Here is a 16,546-nt window from a genome sequence, read left to right as displayed (position 1 = left end):
CAAGGCTTGCACTCATTTACTCATTCATTCATTTACTAAATAGTTTTTGAAAGTAAACAATATGCAGAGTACCAAGCTAGATGCTCAAAACAGAAAGATGAACAAAAGAAACAAGTTTCTTGCCCTCATAGGCCTTACAGCTAGTTGAGATAAAATTGTGTGAGACTTGTTAGTTCTAAAGTTTAGAGTGGCACAGGGTGGCACAGGCTGAGATTGGAGCTGGGCAGAATTAGGGTCAATGAGCCAGTTAGAATATGCAGCCGTGGGTGACTGCTTGGATGGAAACCTATATCCTCAAAAGGAGAGCAGGAAACAGAGGTGATACCTCATGTCCTCGTGGCCTGTGTCCAGAGACTGGCAGAGACTGGAGTCTGAATCTGCAATAAAATCCCTGTCTCAGGACCTAGATGGATAGGTGTGACCATTTTCCAGAATGAGGCAGGAAACCACAGCTACTTGTAGTTGGTGACTGAGATGCAGACAGACCTTGGGCTACAGCAGAAGCAACATCACTCTTTCCACCAAAAAGAGGAGAGTGAGAGATGGAAACCACCCAGTGTTGGGATCTTCTCTCTCCCTTCCAGTCCTTTCTGATCCAAAGTGACGTGCAGCCCTCCTATAGTCCCCAAGCTTGCCATGTAGTACTAAAGCTACTTAAATCTCATTTTGGCTTCTGTTTTCTCTACGGAGAAGAATGGGCTTCAGAGTGGATCAGATGGAACAAATAGGGATTTCTCTGAGTCTCCAGATAGATGAAATGACCCTGAAACTTTATTCCAAAATTCATTATTTTTTTAATAGCATCCTAAATGAATGGACCACAGGAATGCCAAAAATGTCCCAAAAATGTCAAAAAGGCACCAAAAATGTATTGATTTCATCAAGGTATTTGACAGTCTTTGTCATGGGATCCTTGTAAATAAGCTCAAGAAATTGGATAATTAAGTGGCAAAGATGTTTCTCAAGGGCTTCCCTGGTGGCACAGTGGTTGAGAGTCCGCCTGCCGATGCAGGGGACACGGGTTCGTGTCCCGGTCCGGGAAGATCCCACATGCCGCGGAGCGGCTGGGCCCCTGAGCCATGGCCGCTGAGCCTGCGCGTCCGGAGCCTGTGCTCCGCAACGGGAGAGGCCGCAACACTGAGAGGCCCGCGTACTGCAAAAAAAAAAAAAAAAAACCAAAACAAAAAATGTTTCTCAAGAATACTGTTAAATTAATCAGTGCTAATCTGGACCAGTGTTTCTCATACTTGAGTAATACGTAGATCCCCTTTAAAGGAAACATATAGACCTCCACAATATTGATTTAAAATTTTATTATAATATTATTCAAACATATAAACCTAAATTTAGAAATAAGTTGTTCACACTTGCAGGCCTTATTCAACAATAAATATTTAAAAATCAAAATGGGGGCTTCCCTGGTGGCGCAGTGGTTGAGAGTCCGCCTGCCGATGCAGGGGACGCGGGTTCGTACCCCGGTCTGGGAGGATCCCACATGCCGCGGAGCGGCTGGGCCTGTGAGCCATGGCCACTGAGCCTGCGCGTCCGGAGCCTGTGCTCCGCAACGGGAGAGGCCACAACAGTGAGAGGCCCGCGTCCCACATAAAAAATTAAAAAAAAAAAAAATCAAAATGGACACACAAATCAAATAAAAACATAGTATAAGTTAACAGCATTTGTTTAACATGACAGATAATGTTGTTTGTGACAATAAATCACTGATGTTGAATTTAATATTAATACGATGAGGCTTCATGTCAGCCTCCATAATTTTCAGCATTTTGGCTTCACTGTTTCCAATGCAAAAAAGGTTTACTAGCCTAAATATGCTGTACAAAATGCAATTTAAAACTCCAAGGATTTGTTTGATAGTTCAGGTTAGTCACATAATTTATCACAATTCTTCCAGCAAGAAATTCTTACATGCCAATTTTAATTAACTGCTAAAGATTAGCACTAAGGTTAGTATTTTTAGGGATTAAAATCTGCATAAAATGGGACCTTAATCCATTTATTTCTGGGAATGGAAACAATTTCTTCATATTTAAAATAACATTTCCGGCTAAACTGGTATTCTAGAAGAAAAGTTAAGTATTATTTTCAAAACTAAGTGTTCAGTCAACAGCAAGCATTTATTGAGCAGATTTCTCAAACCACTCTGTGCCCTGTGAACACAAATCTCTCATTACATTTTTATATTTGAACTGCCAGAAACCTCTCTTGCTGTGGGATGCCATTGAATTATTTGGCTTTCACAATGGCAGGCATTAATGCAAGCTTGAACGCTAAAATGAAGTAGCAATACTCAGTGTTAGGACCAGATCACCAGATGATGAAGAATATGTTCACGTTGTTTGTTAAAGATCATCATTCAGTGTAAATCCACATTTAAAATTCTGGTTTGAAATTCATGGTTTTTAGCAATTTGTAGCTCAGTGCTTAGAACTGCTCAGCAAATAATAACTGTTTTATTATTGTTGTTGCTATTTATTTACTTTAAATGTTCTCATATTTATGATAGATAAATAGCGGAAACTATCTTTAGAATAAAATTTATTTTTATGAATTATCAGCTGCTAGATGCTTAATTTTTATAAAGGACCCATCAGAAAAGCATCTTTCTTGGTTGGCTGTTTTAATGTTGTTTTCCTTTTAATTTTATTCTAAAAAAGATAAAGTGTAAATAATAATAGTTGATATTTGCATCTTGATTTAAATTTTGTAAAAATATCATATCTGTTTAGTATAACAGCCCAGAAAAGTATGTATTATTACCTCCATTTTAAAAATGAGTAAACTGAGGCAGTGATGAATTAAGTGAACTGCTCACAGAGGTACAGAATACTAGAGAATACTCATTTTAATCACTAAATCACTATACAGTGTCATATATCCAGTACCTTGCATTGTTCACCTGCATTTTTGGTACTGGTGTGTTGAGACAATGAGTTAAGTAACTGTTCTTAACCTGAGATCTTGATGTCACCCCATTTATTAGCTCACTTTTAATGTTTGTTTGTGGGGTTTTCTTTTTGGCTGCATTGGGTCTTCGTTGATGTGTGCAGGCTTTCTCTAGCTGTGGCGAGTGGGGGCTACTCTTCATTGCGGTGCACGGGCTTCTTATTGTGGTGGCTTCTCTTGTTGTGGAGCACAGGCTGGGCTCTAGGCGCGGGCTTCAGTAGTTGTGGCATGTAGGGTCAGTAGTTGTGGTATGCTGGCTCTAGGGTGCGTGGGCATCAGTAGTTGTAGCTCGCAAGCTCTAGAGCGCAGGCTCAGTAGCTGTGGGCTTAGTTGCTTTGCGGCATGTGGGATCTTCCTGGACCAGGGATCAAACCTGTGTCCCCTGCATTGGCAGGTGGATTCTTAACCATTGTGCCACCAGGGAAGTCCCTAATGTTGGTTTTACCTTTTAATGAAATTTGGCATCTTCAGTCATAAATATTTTTAAATTTTAGTTTTTAAAGGCTGTTTCTACTGGGAGAAGAGAGGAAATCATTTCCAAAAACTTGAGAAAGTGCCAGGAGAAGCTAAATGATTAATTACGCATAAAGCTCATCAGGCATTTCATTTTGGCAAATGACTCTGAATTAGAAATCTTCCTTGCGCTGGAGATAAGACCTTTGTGAGGCTCTCTGAACAAGGAAAAGGCATATTTGACTGGATGGTCAGGAGAGACAGAAATATAGGAAAAAGGGCCCCCTAGAATGAGTAGACCCAGAAATGCCCCTAAAACGCTCAGTGAACAAATCAAGCTTTGCTAACAGATGTGCCCAGCCTGATCATCTGGCTGATGAAGGGCCGTATAACAAGCAAGGATTGAGAATACAACTTTTAAACAAATGATCACTTAACTGAATGCACCATTTCTAAGAATGTACACTCCCCATCAAAGAGGAAGGGAGCGTTTAGTCACACATGGGAGAACCGATGCCGGAAGGGAGATAAGAGTCTAGCAGAGGATAATATTGCGGTCTTGGGGTCAAAATGGAGTCATGAATTTGGATGAGTCACTGAGGGGCTGAATTCCTTCAGATATTATAGATGAGAGTAAGAGGAGGCTAAAGAGCAGAGAAAGCAGAAGACAAAGAGTGAGACCGGGAATCTGGACAAAAGGCGGTACAAGTTGTTAGGATCCGGGATGGCCACTGGAGGGCAGCAAAAGCACCACACATGTAACTCCCGAGCGTCCCTTAAAGAACCACAAGTTTTTAAAGATATGAATCTGTCACAGAATCTGGACTCAACACTGCTGGAGTCAGCAAAATATTTCTTAATGACTCATGTAATTTAATCCAAAGGAACTTTTATATTCAATTTAAAGATTCAAAGAATAAGTAGGAGAAGTGATTCTGGTGAAAGGATTTTCTGAGTGCGGTAAAAACAAGATGCATTCTTGCTTTCATTATTGTCTCTTTGTCTGCCATGATGGATAGAGAATTCTAAGACTAATAACTAAGAAATTAGGACAGATGCTATGGCCTTTCTTTGAAATGGTGGCAAGCAGGCAGCTAAAGGTATACTAACATCTTCAATAAGAACATAGGATGAATAAAAGTGTATCTGAGGAAATTGACGGTTGATGAAACTACTTAATTGCCTAATTAAGTAGTTAATTAAACTACTTAATTAAAATTATACCTGAGGGCTACAATGAGGCTCCCTTCAGAAAGGATTCCTTACTCATTCTTTGTACTCCCATGAGTTTTCAAAAATTGTATGGTGGAAAACACCTAGATTTTTATTTAAATCCCATTTCTCTTTAAAAAGGAAAATGAGAATTCATAACTGTAAAAGATGATACCCTCCTACTATGTCATCTGAGTGGTCCCCAGAATAGACGTGCTGTTATGTTAGTGACCTGTGAATGGACTGGATTGCTTCAATTTAAGGACAAAAAGCTCAAATTTGGAGGAAATAGGTGAATCTACCCTATGATGTTGGGAGGGTTACTGGAAAACTAACTAAAATGGAAAATACTTATTTTGTTCAGGGAATGTATTCCTCTCACTATTGTCTCTTGAGGCCTGAATTCCCTGCTTTTTCATTTTTATAAAATTCTGATAAAATATCAGAAACTAATAGGCATTAACCAGGAATTCCCTTCCTAGGATAGGATTCCCCAAAATAATCAAAGGTGCAAAAAGTAATTTATGTTCAATGATGTTTTAAGACATGAGTTCTTTATGTTTGAGAAAATGAAAAAAACCCAATATTTTCATAACAATAATAAGCCTTTATTGAGTATTAACTTTGTGCCAGATCCTGTTTTAAGCCTTCATATTGTTTCTCACAACAAGCTTAGCAGATTGGTGTTATTATTATACCTATTTTACATATGAGGAAATCAAGGCTACAAGAGGTTAATCAATTTGCCCAAGACCACACATCTAATGAAAAGTGGAGTTGAGATTTTTGCTTCAGAATTCACAGCTTTAACATTATGTTATATAGTTTCTTTCTCTATAATGAAACGATTAAATACATTTTGGTACATCCTCATGATAGGATATTTTCCAGTCTTTAAACATCATGCTTTTGAAGAATAGTCATGCAAGATTAGAAACAATATGTTAAGTGAATAAGCCAGGGTACCAAATTATACATGCAGTATGACCTCAGTTGTATAAGATTCAAAGGAAATATTCCAAAATGTTAACATATTTCTGGATAGCAGATTGAAATTTCTTTTTTTAAAAATTTTCTGGCATTTTCCAGTTCTTTACATGAACATGATTTGCTTCTATAATTATGAAGAAAGTTATTATATAGCAGGTGTATAGTGAAGACTTTACAATTTTATTCTGTAAGAAAATCTGGTGTAATGAATTTGACAGTTGCTTAGGACTTTGTAGGCAAATTTGCATAGGCAGCCCAAACATTTGGTGGGAGATGAAGGAGAATCTGACTCCTCTATCAGTGATTCATAGTTACTGAAACTGTTGGGGAGAACTGTGGGGCTTTAATTAAGTAGCAATGAAATGTAATGGAGGTCTATAAAAGACAATCACCATGAGAGCAGAAAAGAGATGAAGACAGTGTGGTGACTCCTGCCTGTTGTGGACCTTCACACAGGGACAGTGTGGCCCAGTTACGATGCTTTTGACAATGGGTGCACAATACCCAACTAAAATTGACTTAAGTAATAAGGGTACTTATTATCTCCCATAATAAGAATTCCAGAGGCAAAGTGGTTCCAGGTTTGGTTCAATAACCCAATGCAGTGATGAACTCCGGTACTTTCCTATTTTTCCCCTCACCATCCTCAGTTTGTTGACAGTATCTCCCCTCACTGTCTCATGAGGGCTGCAGTAGTTCCAGGCATCACGTGTAGACATAATAACATTCAACATATACGAAAAGTTGTTTTCCTCTATGCATTTCTTCTTACTCTTGATATACTTCCCATTCATCCTTATTGGTCAGGCATGCATACCAGCAAGAGAGTAGGGCAGGGGGAATGGCCGTTGTTAGGCAATGAATACTGTCTGCACAAGTGCTTCTGGGTGATGTAGTAAATAGTAGAACTTGACCTGGTCCTTTGGGTGACACAGTTGTGTGTTCAAAGAGCTGCAACATTGTAAATTGGGAGTCCCAGGTAGATTTGGTGTGGAGTACCTGGGATGAGCATAGCAATGAGTCAGGGTGAGGGTCGGGGATTGACCTCCTGGATGAGATAAAGCATTTCCAACACTTGTGGGTATCACTGGAGAGAAAGCCCAGGTGGGATTCAAGTGATTTAACAGGAATATTTAAAAGAAATGTGACCATACATCATGCTGATAAAATGGGATGTGGTGATTACTTTTTACAAAGCAGAAGGATAAAATTATCCAAGCTGATATGGTAAGATATAATCGTTTTTAAATAAGATAATATAAAGAATAAATATAATACATAAATAAGACAATAAAAGCTGCAAGATGGAGGAAGAAAATAAACAATACCAGCAGGTACATGAGTAAGGAATAAAAGGAAATAACAGAAGAACAAAAAGATCAAAGATGGTGATATAACAAATTCAGTTAAGTGAACATACTTAAAACAAGATGAAAAAAAGTAGAAGAAACAGCTTCAGAAATCTTGGGTTTATATGACTTTAGTTTCCAGCTCTTCAGGTTGTGATAGTTATGGAAGGCCAGCAAATATCTTAAATTTCTTGCATACTTCTAAAATGTAAGAAAGGGAGTCTCTATAGCCTTATGTTGAAGGTAGGTATCTCCCGACTTTTTCTTTTAACCTTGTGGTAAAGAAACTGCCAACTAGCTTTGGGCCAGTTCCAACTGTTCTTCTTCCCAGCCCCAGTGGAAATGCAAAGCTTCTGCCTTATTCCTGCTCAGGCAGACCTACAAGTCCACATTTTGTTCTCCCTTTTAATGAAGGCATCATTTTCCAGAGAAAATGCATTACTGACTGAATCACGTGCTAATCACACCCACGCCTGGGGAATCCTAACTGTGTAGTCCTCAAAGGGCAGCTACCCAATTTGCAAGTGCAGCATCCAAAAATAAATCACGAGTAGGCATGATTCAAATTCCCAAATGATTGGACTCTCTGCTCCCCATGTGCCTTCGAGGATACTGCAGCCCTCTGTAAACTCTACAGGCTTAAAATTCTGCCTTGGTAACTTTCATTTGTTCAGTCTCTCTTTATCAGCCTCCCGCAAGAACTACCATTTCTACCTAGGAAAAGCGGATGGCCCTGCCGAGGCACTTCCACCCTTAGCCCTGAGCTAGGTAATGATGAATTATAGTTACCCCTGATAACAGATATTTTCTAAACTCTTAGCCTTGAAATGTACTGACACTTATAACTTTTTAAATAAGCATTAAGTGAAAGTATTATTTTTGTTACATGATATATGTTCATTTTAAAAGATGGAAATACAGGTAAGTATGAAGAAAAATAAAAACAGTTAAATGTTATTGCCTAAAGATAAATTCTGTTAACATATTGTGATTGGCCCTTTGGGTTTTGTGTTTTCGTGTGTGGTTATACACTTTTATTCATTGTTTTAATGTTCAACAGATATTGTGTGCGGGCCATGCCCTAGGAACCAGGTATTTTTCAGAGAATATAGCACTGAAGAAAATAAGTCCCTCCTTTCGTGGCATTATGTTCTAGTATCTTTTACCAAAAAATGAGATCATTCCACACCTGTAATTTAAAAGACTGCGTTTTATCAATTTTAAATATACATTTATACAATTTAAAATATACATTATACAATTTAAAATATACATTTTCTTGCTAAATATAGATGTATGCAGTAATTTTAAATGACTAATAGTTTAGCATTTGAATGCTCCATAATTGTAAACAGATGGTTTCTATTGTTTTTTGCTATTATTGTATAAACTGCTTTTTGAAGGAACTTTGTATAATAGCACATAAATAAATGCACACATGTATTCAATTATACCCATAAGGTACACTTCATACTCCAGTGTGTTGAGTCCTAGATCATAGACCTCTTTCTAAGTCAATATGTAGATCTGCTTTTTGAATATCTTTAGATTTCCTTGTATAGATAGTCCAATATTTAAAAGCAGGTCCCTACTGTTTGTTATTATGAACAGTAAAGCAATAAACATTCTTGTGCGTGTACTTAGGCACATTTATAGAACATTAATTCCTTTAATTAGATTTTAAAATTGAAATGCATGCTTTGTTTAAAAATAAGTAGAGAAGTGTATTAAATGAAAAGTGTCAGTTCCATGCTATCCTTTCTTTCTACCCCCACTTCAACTCTTTGGAGGTAAATAGCACACATTCCCTGTGCATTTATTTCTCTTATGAATTTCCTCCGCAGATCCTACATGCACCACATAGCGTCCCTGGTGTCTCTCCTTTGCAACCACGCCCTGAGTTTTAGGAGTCCCACTCTTCCACCACTAAACCTGCTCCAGCTACTCTGGCTTCCCTGTTGTTCCTCACACAGGTTAAAATGAATTAAAAATGTTCCAGCTTCAGGGCCTTTGCACTTGCCTTTGCCTCTGCCTGGAAAGCTTATCCCTGGATTCTCGTAGCTCCCTCCCTTAATCCTTTAGGTCTTGGCCCAACTTTTATCTTCTCAGTGAGGTATTCCCTAATCACTCCATTTAAAATGGCAGCCCCCAGTCCCATCTCCCTTCTTGGTTCTACTGTCTTCCAGGGCACTCTCCACCACCTGACATTCTACATCTCACCCATTTGTTTATTATTTGAATCCCCTGCTAGGATGTAAGCCCCATGAGAGCAGGAATTTTTGTCTGTTTTGTCCACTGTTATGTCCTCAGTGCTAGATCAGTTATTAACATATAATAAATAAGTGCTCAATTAATCTTTATTTAATAAATTAATGAACAGCAGTGAAGGGCACAAATAAGTTTGAAGCTAATTAGACACTAGTTTGAATCTCAGCTTGTTAAGGTCCCAATAGCTGTGTGATATTGGACAATTTTTAAAATTTATCTAGGCTTGAGTTTCTTCATCTGTAGAAGAGAGGAATTAAAAGTAATTGCTTTCAGTGGAACAGGATAGAAAGCCCAGAGATAAACTCATGCACATATGGTCACCTTATTTTTGATAAAGGAGGCAAGAATATACAATGGAGAAAAGACTGCCTCTTCAGTAAGTGGTGCTGGGAAAACTGGACAGGTACATGTAAAAGAATGAAATTAGAACACTCCCTAACACCATACACAAAAATAAACTCAAAATGGATTAAAGACCTAAATGTAAGGCCAGACACTATAAAACTCTTAGAAGAAAACATAGGCAGAACGCTCTATGACATAAATCACAGCAAGATCCTTTTTGACCCACCTCCTAGAGAAATGGATATAAAAACAAAAATAAACAAATGGGACCTAATGAAACTTAAAAGCTTTTGCACAGCAAAAGAAACCATAAACAGGATGAAAAGACAATCCTCAGCATGGGAGAAAATATTTGCAAGTGAAGCAACTGACAAAGGATTAATCTCCAGAATTTACAAGCGGCTCATGCAGCTCAATATCAAAAAAACAAACAGCCCAATCCAAAAATGGGCAGAAGACCTAAATAGACATTTCTCCAAAGAAGATATACAGACTGCCAACAAACACATGAAAGGATGCTCAACATCACTAACCATTAGAGAAATGCAAATCAAAACTACAATAGGGTATCACCTCACACTGGTCAGAATGGCCATCATCAAAAAATCTACAAACAATAAATGCTGGAGAGGGTGTGGAGAAAAGGGAACACTCTTGCACTGTTGGTTGGAATGTAAATTGATACAGCCACTATGGAGAACAGTATGGAGGTTCCTTAAAAAACTAAAACTAGAACTACCATACGACCCAGCAATCCCATTACTGGTCATATACCCTGAGAAAGCCATAATTCAAAAAGAGTCATGTACCACAATGTTCATTGTAGCTCTGTTTACAATAGCCAGGACATGGAAGCAACCTAAGTGTCCATCGACAGATGAATGGATAAAGAAGATGTGGCACATATATACAATGGAATATTACTCAGCCATAAAAAGAAACGAAATTGAGTTATTTGTAGTGAGGTGGATGGACCTAGAGTCTGTCATACAGAGTGAAGTAAGTCAGAAAGAGAAAGGTAAATACCGTATGCTAACACATATATATGGAATCTAGAAAAAAAAGTGTTTCTTGGAATCTAGGAAAAAAAAATGAAGAACCTAGGGGCAGGACAGGAAAAAGGCACAGATGTAGAGAATGGACTTGAGGACACGGGGAGGGGGAAGGGTAAGCTGGGATGAAGTGAGAGAGTGGCATGGACTCATAAATACTACCAAATGTAAAATAGCTAGCGGGAAGCAGCCACATAGCACAGGGAGATCAGCTCGGTGCTTTGTGACCACCTAGAGGGGTGGGGTAGGGAGACGCAAGAGGGAGGAGATATGGGGATATGTGTATATGTATAACTGATATACTTTGTTATAAAGCAGAAACTAACACACCATTATAAAGCAATTATACTCAAATAAAAATGTTAAAAAAATTTTTTTAATTAAAAAAGTAATTGCTTTGTAGGGTGTTATGACTCAGAGAGGTTCTGTCATGGTCAAGTGTTTAGAACAGTACCTGGTACATAAGCACTTAACAAAGCTTCCTTTCCTTACCCCCTCCCCTCGCCCTCCCCTTCCTCCGTTTCTTTCTTTTCTCTCATTGCTATTTTAAAGTAAAAAGCATAGCTTGTTATTTTTCTTTCTTAGCATTCCAACTTGCTGCTCAGCACACAGAGCATCCTGGAGCCTCCGTGTGCAGCAAGTGACTCAGCAGCCCATGAATCCTAGCATTACAATGCAGGTTACACTCCAACTCAACCAGCACTGTGCTGCTTTGCTCTACCAGGGTCATGAGGCACTAGGGCAATTGTTCGAATACAGAGACATTGTAGCCTACTTCTACACTGTTTGGGACAGCCCTAGGGAGTGGTCCAAGTGTAGAGTCACTCATGTTCACAAAAACCTGGAATCTGGAACAGCTACAATGTTTCCCTCAGTATTTGGGAGCTATACTCTTGGTTCATACTCAAAACAGCTATCTCATTCTTAGTTCATAGTGGCCAAGGATTACATTAGAGTGAAGGAAGAATCCCATATGGCTCCTTGGGATTCAAGAGAAGAGGAAATGACTCATTCATACTTCTCACAGACTAACTCCCAGGAACTTCTTCTGGCCAAGACTCTGTTCGTTCATTGCCATGTTTTCCATTCATGCAACAAACATTTTAAAAAATAAATAAATACTAGGGGGAAGCCATCATAAAATGTGCCATGAAGACTCGTTCAGCCTAAAGACAATTATTACAACTAGCTATAAAAGTCATAATAGCTGTTTATTGAGAATTTATCTGGTGTCAGGCAATCTACACAGGAACTCAAATCCAAAATGATAACAGTGCAAGGAGATGATGAAATTTACGTTACAAATAAAAAAACAGAAATTCACCGAGATTAGCTATCCAAGGTCACAAACTAGATAGTGACTGATCCAGGACTCAAACCCAGTGCCACAGAACTCTGAAACCTACGATTTTTGCAAGAGTATATATTATCTCTGGATATTATAATCTAGAGTGGAAAATATAAAGTTTGTCAATAATACAAGTTTTATGGAAATTACTCAGTAAATCCAACAAGCATTTATTGAGAATGTAAAGCCCTGTTAGGTGTTCAAAGAAGGTATAACAACTCGGATAAGATAGAGTCTATCTATATCTTCCCTAGGGGATTGTGCTCGAATATAGTACAAATAAATGCTATAATGGAATTAACATCAGAGACTCCTCTTTCTTTAAGATTCGGTTAGAAAAATTCTTTGCTGTCAGCTGTATTTCTGATTAGAGAGGATCAGAGGGGATCACAGTTGATATCAGGTATCGAGTCAGTGGAGAGGCAATGTGAAGAACATAGCTAAGTTTCAGAGGCCTCACGTAGTATTGAGCGTGAGTCTAAAGGGACAAGAGCTGAAGCAGCAAGTAGCTTGAAGGGGCAACATAAAGAGGTTTGCTAACTACAGACTGGGAGTCACGTCATTGCCGGGATCAGTGGGGGACTGACGGGACAGGAAGGTGGAGCTGAAGGAGATCACAGCAAAAATGTAGCAGGTTGGAGGGGTTTGGGTGCAGAATGACTGAATCATACATGCTGGAGGGATGTGGTAATAATGCGGAGATGACTGTGTGTAGAACTAGCCATCCCCAAGGTTCCAGATGGAACTCGGAGTGGTAATAAGATCATTTAGACAGCTTCAAAATGTCCCTTTCCAGCCAACGATCCTATAGTTTTGATTTCCAAAACTTATGTTTAAGAGGTAAGATTACTTTGAAAAGCCTTCAGTAGAGGGGGGTATGGTCTTTGGTGACCATGATGGTGAGGAACAGTCTTGGGTTAGTGGTATGACTGGAGAATGTACCCCCAAATGCTGGAGTGTTAGTGAAAAAATTTAAAATCTTCCTAGAGTAACATCTTACCCCAACATATCAATGAAGACCCTTTCGCAAAATGTGGCTAAATCAGATGCATTTGTTTTTAATGCTCAACTGACGAATGGCTCCTGAAAGTATTTTTTTCTTTTTCTTCTTAATTAATATGTAATTGACATAGAACATTGTATTATTTTTAGGTAGACAACATAATGATTTGATTGCTCCCTATTCAGGGTTTTACTGAAGCCAGGGAAACCTAAGAAAGATTCTATGGAGGTTTAACTCAGATATCTTTTTTTGTTTAGTTAGTAGTTATTGTTAGTTTAAACATAGAAATAGAAAATAATAAAGGCATATTATTATCCTGGTAGAAATTCAAAGTAAAAGGGCTCCTTAGGTGAGACTGTACTGCATTATTACTATTCTGAATTATTTACATGTAGTATGGTTAAATTTATTACTTAACACTGGAAATGTACATTAATAACTGTGACTATGACATTTAATTGTATCATGTTTTATTAAGGTGGATTTTAGATACTTTAACCCTATTGGCTATAAAACATGTTTGTTCTTAGGCAACTATTTCTTGCAGTTTTGAATGTCACATATAATACCTATAACCATGTGCTTTCATTTTTAAAATCCCATTGGGAAAGTTCACCCAAGTGATGAGCATCACTGCTACTGAGATTTGCCCTGTTCTCTAAAGTGGAAGAGGCTGTGAGGGGGCAGATTCAAGTGGAGAGCACTGCTACTTCAGTTAAATGCCTTCCTCAAAGCATCATCCCAGAGTCCTGTGAAACACGCAGGCCTTCACCTTTCTTAGTATCAGAATCTGACCTCATCAAGACAAGAGTCTCTTTCATCGTGTCAGCAGCCATGCTGTTTGTTTCTGCCCCATGCTTGCAGGACAGAGGCGTAGAGAAATTGAGAGAGAGAGCTTTTCCACCTCCTCCACCTATACTACTATTGCTATTACTGCTGCTACTACAAACCCTACTGCTTCTTTGACTACTGGCTAGGATTTGTTGGGTATTTCCTATTTGCTAGGCCTCTTCCTAAGAACTTAAATATATAATTCATTTAATCTTTACAACAACCTTATCAAGTAGCTATTATTAATTTCATTTTATAAAATGTAGATGAAGGATCTGAAACACAGCCAGATACCTGACTGGCCTAAATTCACACTGCTAGTAACTGGAGAGTGTAAATGGTCTAATGAATCCATTTTATCCTCTGGTTAAAATGTTAACATTGTACTCTTTTAAAAATATTCACTGATTAAAAATATTCACTGAACGTATGCCAAAGTGTAACTCTGTAATAAAATCTCCGCTAAGGAAATTGCGTGCGTGAGTGAATCATTTGGCTGACTTTGACCTTGCAATATTTCCCTGTCTCCCCAAATAGCACAATTCATTATTTTTTTAAAAAATAAGGAAATTTATAGTCAGGAGTGAAATAGAGTTATTTTGCTGCTTCCCTGACTATTTAGGAATTGGTCTCTTTTGCATAGTTGTTTAAAGGTAGGTTAAGAAATAAGAGAGAGTTCACATTCTGTATCTGGGAATTTTGTTCTGTTTTGTTACAGCAAAGCAAATACATTGGGTTTCTTTCGAGAGAACGCTACATTTTGCATTACAGTGATTTGATTTCTCTGAACTTCATTCCACTAGATAAAGATAAGACAGGCACCAAAGTCCAGAAGGGCTTCCTATTGCTTGCCTACATATCATACATCGTGCTTGGGGCGGTGATATTTGGAGCCTTGGAGAGAGAATTTGAGGTACAGCAGCAATGTTTGGCGGTTAAGGCGAAAACTGATTTTCTGAAAAATCGTTCTAATATGACTAGGGAAGATGTCCAAAGGTTTGTGCAGGTAAGAGATGGAGAAGTGGGTATTTTCAGAGTTATAATACTGCTATCTATGCAGAGAAGCCATTTAGTGTGAAAATTCTATGAAATAATTTCCTTCATTGAGACTAAATATAGTTTACCTAAGCAAGATATTTCTGGTTAGCAGGAGGAAAATAAGGAAATCATGCAGACTGGGAAGAAAAAGGAAGGCAGCAGAGGATAACATGGTGGAAGGAGGTAAAAGGCAGAGAAGGGACAAATTACAACCCAATCACTAGATGAGTATTAAAAACTAAAAATGTCAAAATGTTCATTGCAGCTCTATTTACAATAGCCAGGAGTTGGAAGCAACCTAAGTGTCCATCATCGGATGAATGGATAAAGAAGATGTGGCACATATATACAATGGAATATTACTCAGCCATAAAAAGAAATGAAATTGAGCTATTTGTAATGAGGTGGATAGAACTAGAGTCTGTCATACAGAGTGAAGTAAGTCAGAAAGAGAAAGACAAATACTGTATGCTAACACATATATATGGAATTTAAGAAAAAAAATGTCATGAAGAACCTTGGGATAAGACAGGAATAAAGACACAGACCTACTAGAGAATGGACTTGAGGATATGGGGAGGGGGAAGGGTAAGCTGTGACAAAGTGAGAGAGAGGCATGGACATATATACACTACCAAACGTAAGGTAGATAGCTAGTGGGAAGCAGCCACATAGCACAGGGAGATCAGCTCGGTGCTTTGTGACCACCTGAAGGGGTGGGATAAGGAGGGTGGGAGGGAGGGAGACGCAAGAGGGAAGAGATATGGGAACATATGTATATGTATAACTGATTCACTTTGTTATAAAGCAGAAACCAACACACCATTGTAAAGCAATTATACTCCAATAAAGATTTAAAAAAAAAACTAAAAATGTTCTGATTGAAGTGATCCTTTTCATTATTCCATATGAAGTTCAGAAATATCTTCTTATCTGCAAAGGAGATGAGAATCTGGCAGAAAATGTGGCTTATTTCCCTTCCACTTTTTCCAGATGTTGTCATGCTCTAAACTCTGGACATGTTGTCCTTAAATATTCCCTTGTAATATCATAGTTGAGGAAAGTTAATTTTAATGTAGTTATTCTTGTTATTCTTTTCCTTTAGGGTTTGTACAACTTATGCTAGTCTTTTCCAACTTTGAGGTCATAGAGACTTTTTCTTAAACTTTCTTCTAGAAGTTTTTAAATTTTGCTTTTTTACATTTAAGTAATTAATCCATCCTGGATTACGTGTGTGTGTGTGTGTACGTACGTATGTGTCCATGTAAAGTAGGTTCTAAATTTATGTATTTTTCCATGTAGAGAGCCCATTGTTCCAGAACAGTTTATTGATTCATTCATTATTTCCTCATTAATTTTTAGGGTTATCTTTATCATATTCCAGGTTCTCTTATGTCCATAAATTTGTTTCTGGGCTTTTGATTCTGTTCCATTCTGTTTGAATTAAAATAACCTTGCAATAAGTCCTGGAATGAACTTTCCTATCCTTTTGTATGAATTTTGAGATCAGATTATCATATTTCATAATATACTCTGCTGGGGTTTTGACGGAAATTTCTTTGAATTTGGGAAGAATTTTTATGTCATGATATTGAGCATTCTTAAACACAAAATGGAATCAGTTAGTATGTTCAAATCATATAATACATAGTCTTTTGTGAGTGGCTCCTCCCACTTAGCATGATGTTTTTGACGT

Source organism: Tursiops truncatus, chromosome 2 (assembly GCF_011762595.2).
Source record: "Tursiops truncatus isolate mTurTru1 chromosome 2, mTurTru1.mat.Y, whole genome shotgun sequence".
Taxonomy (NCBI): Eukaryota; Metazoa; Chordata; class Mammalia; order Artiodactyla; family Delphinidae; genus Tursiops; species Tursiops truncatus.
This window is presented reverse-complemented; position numbering follows the sequence as displayed.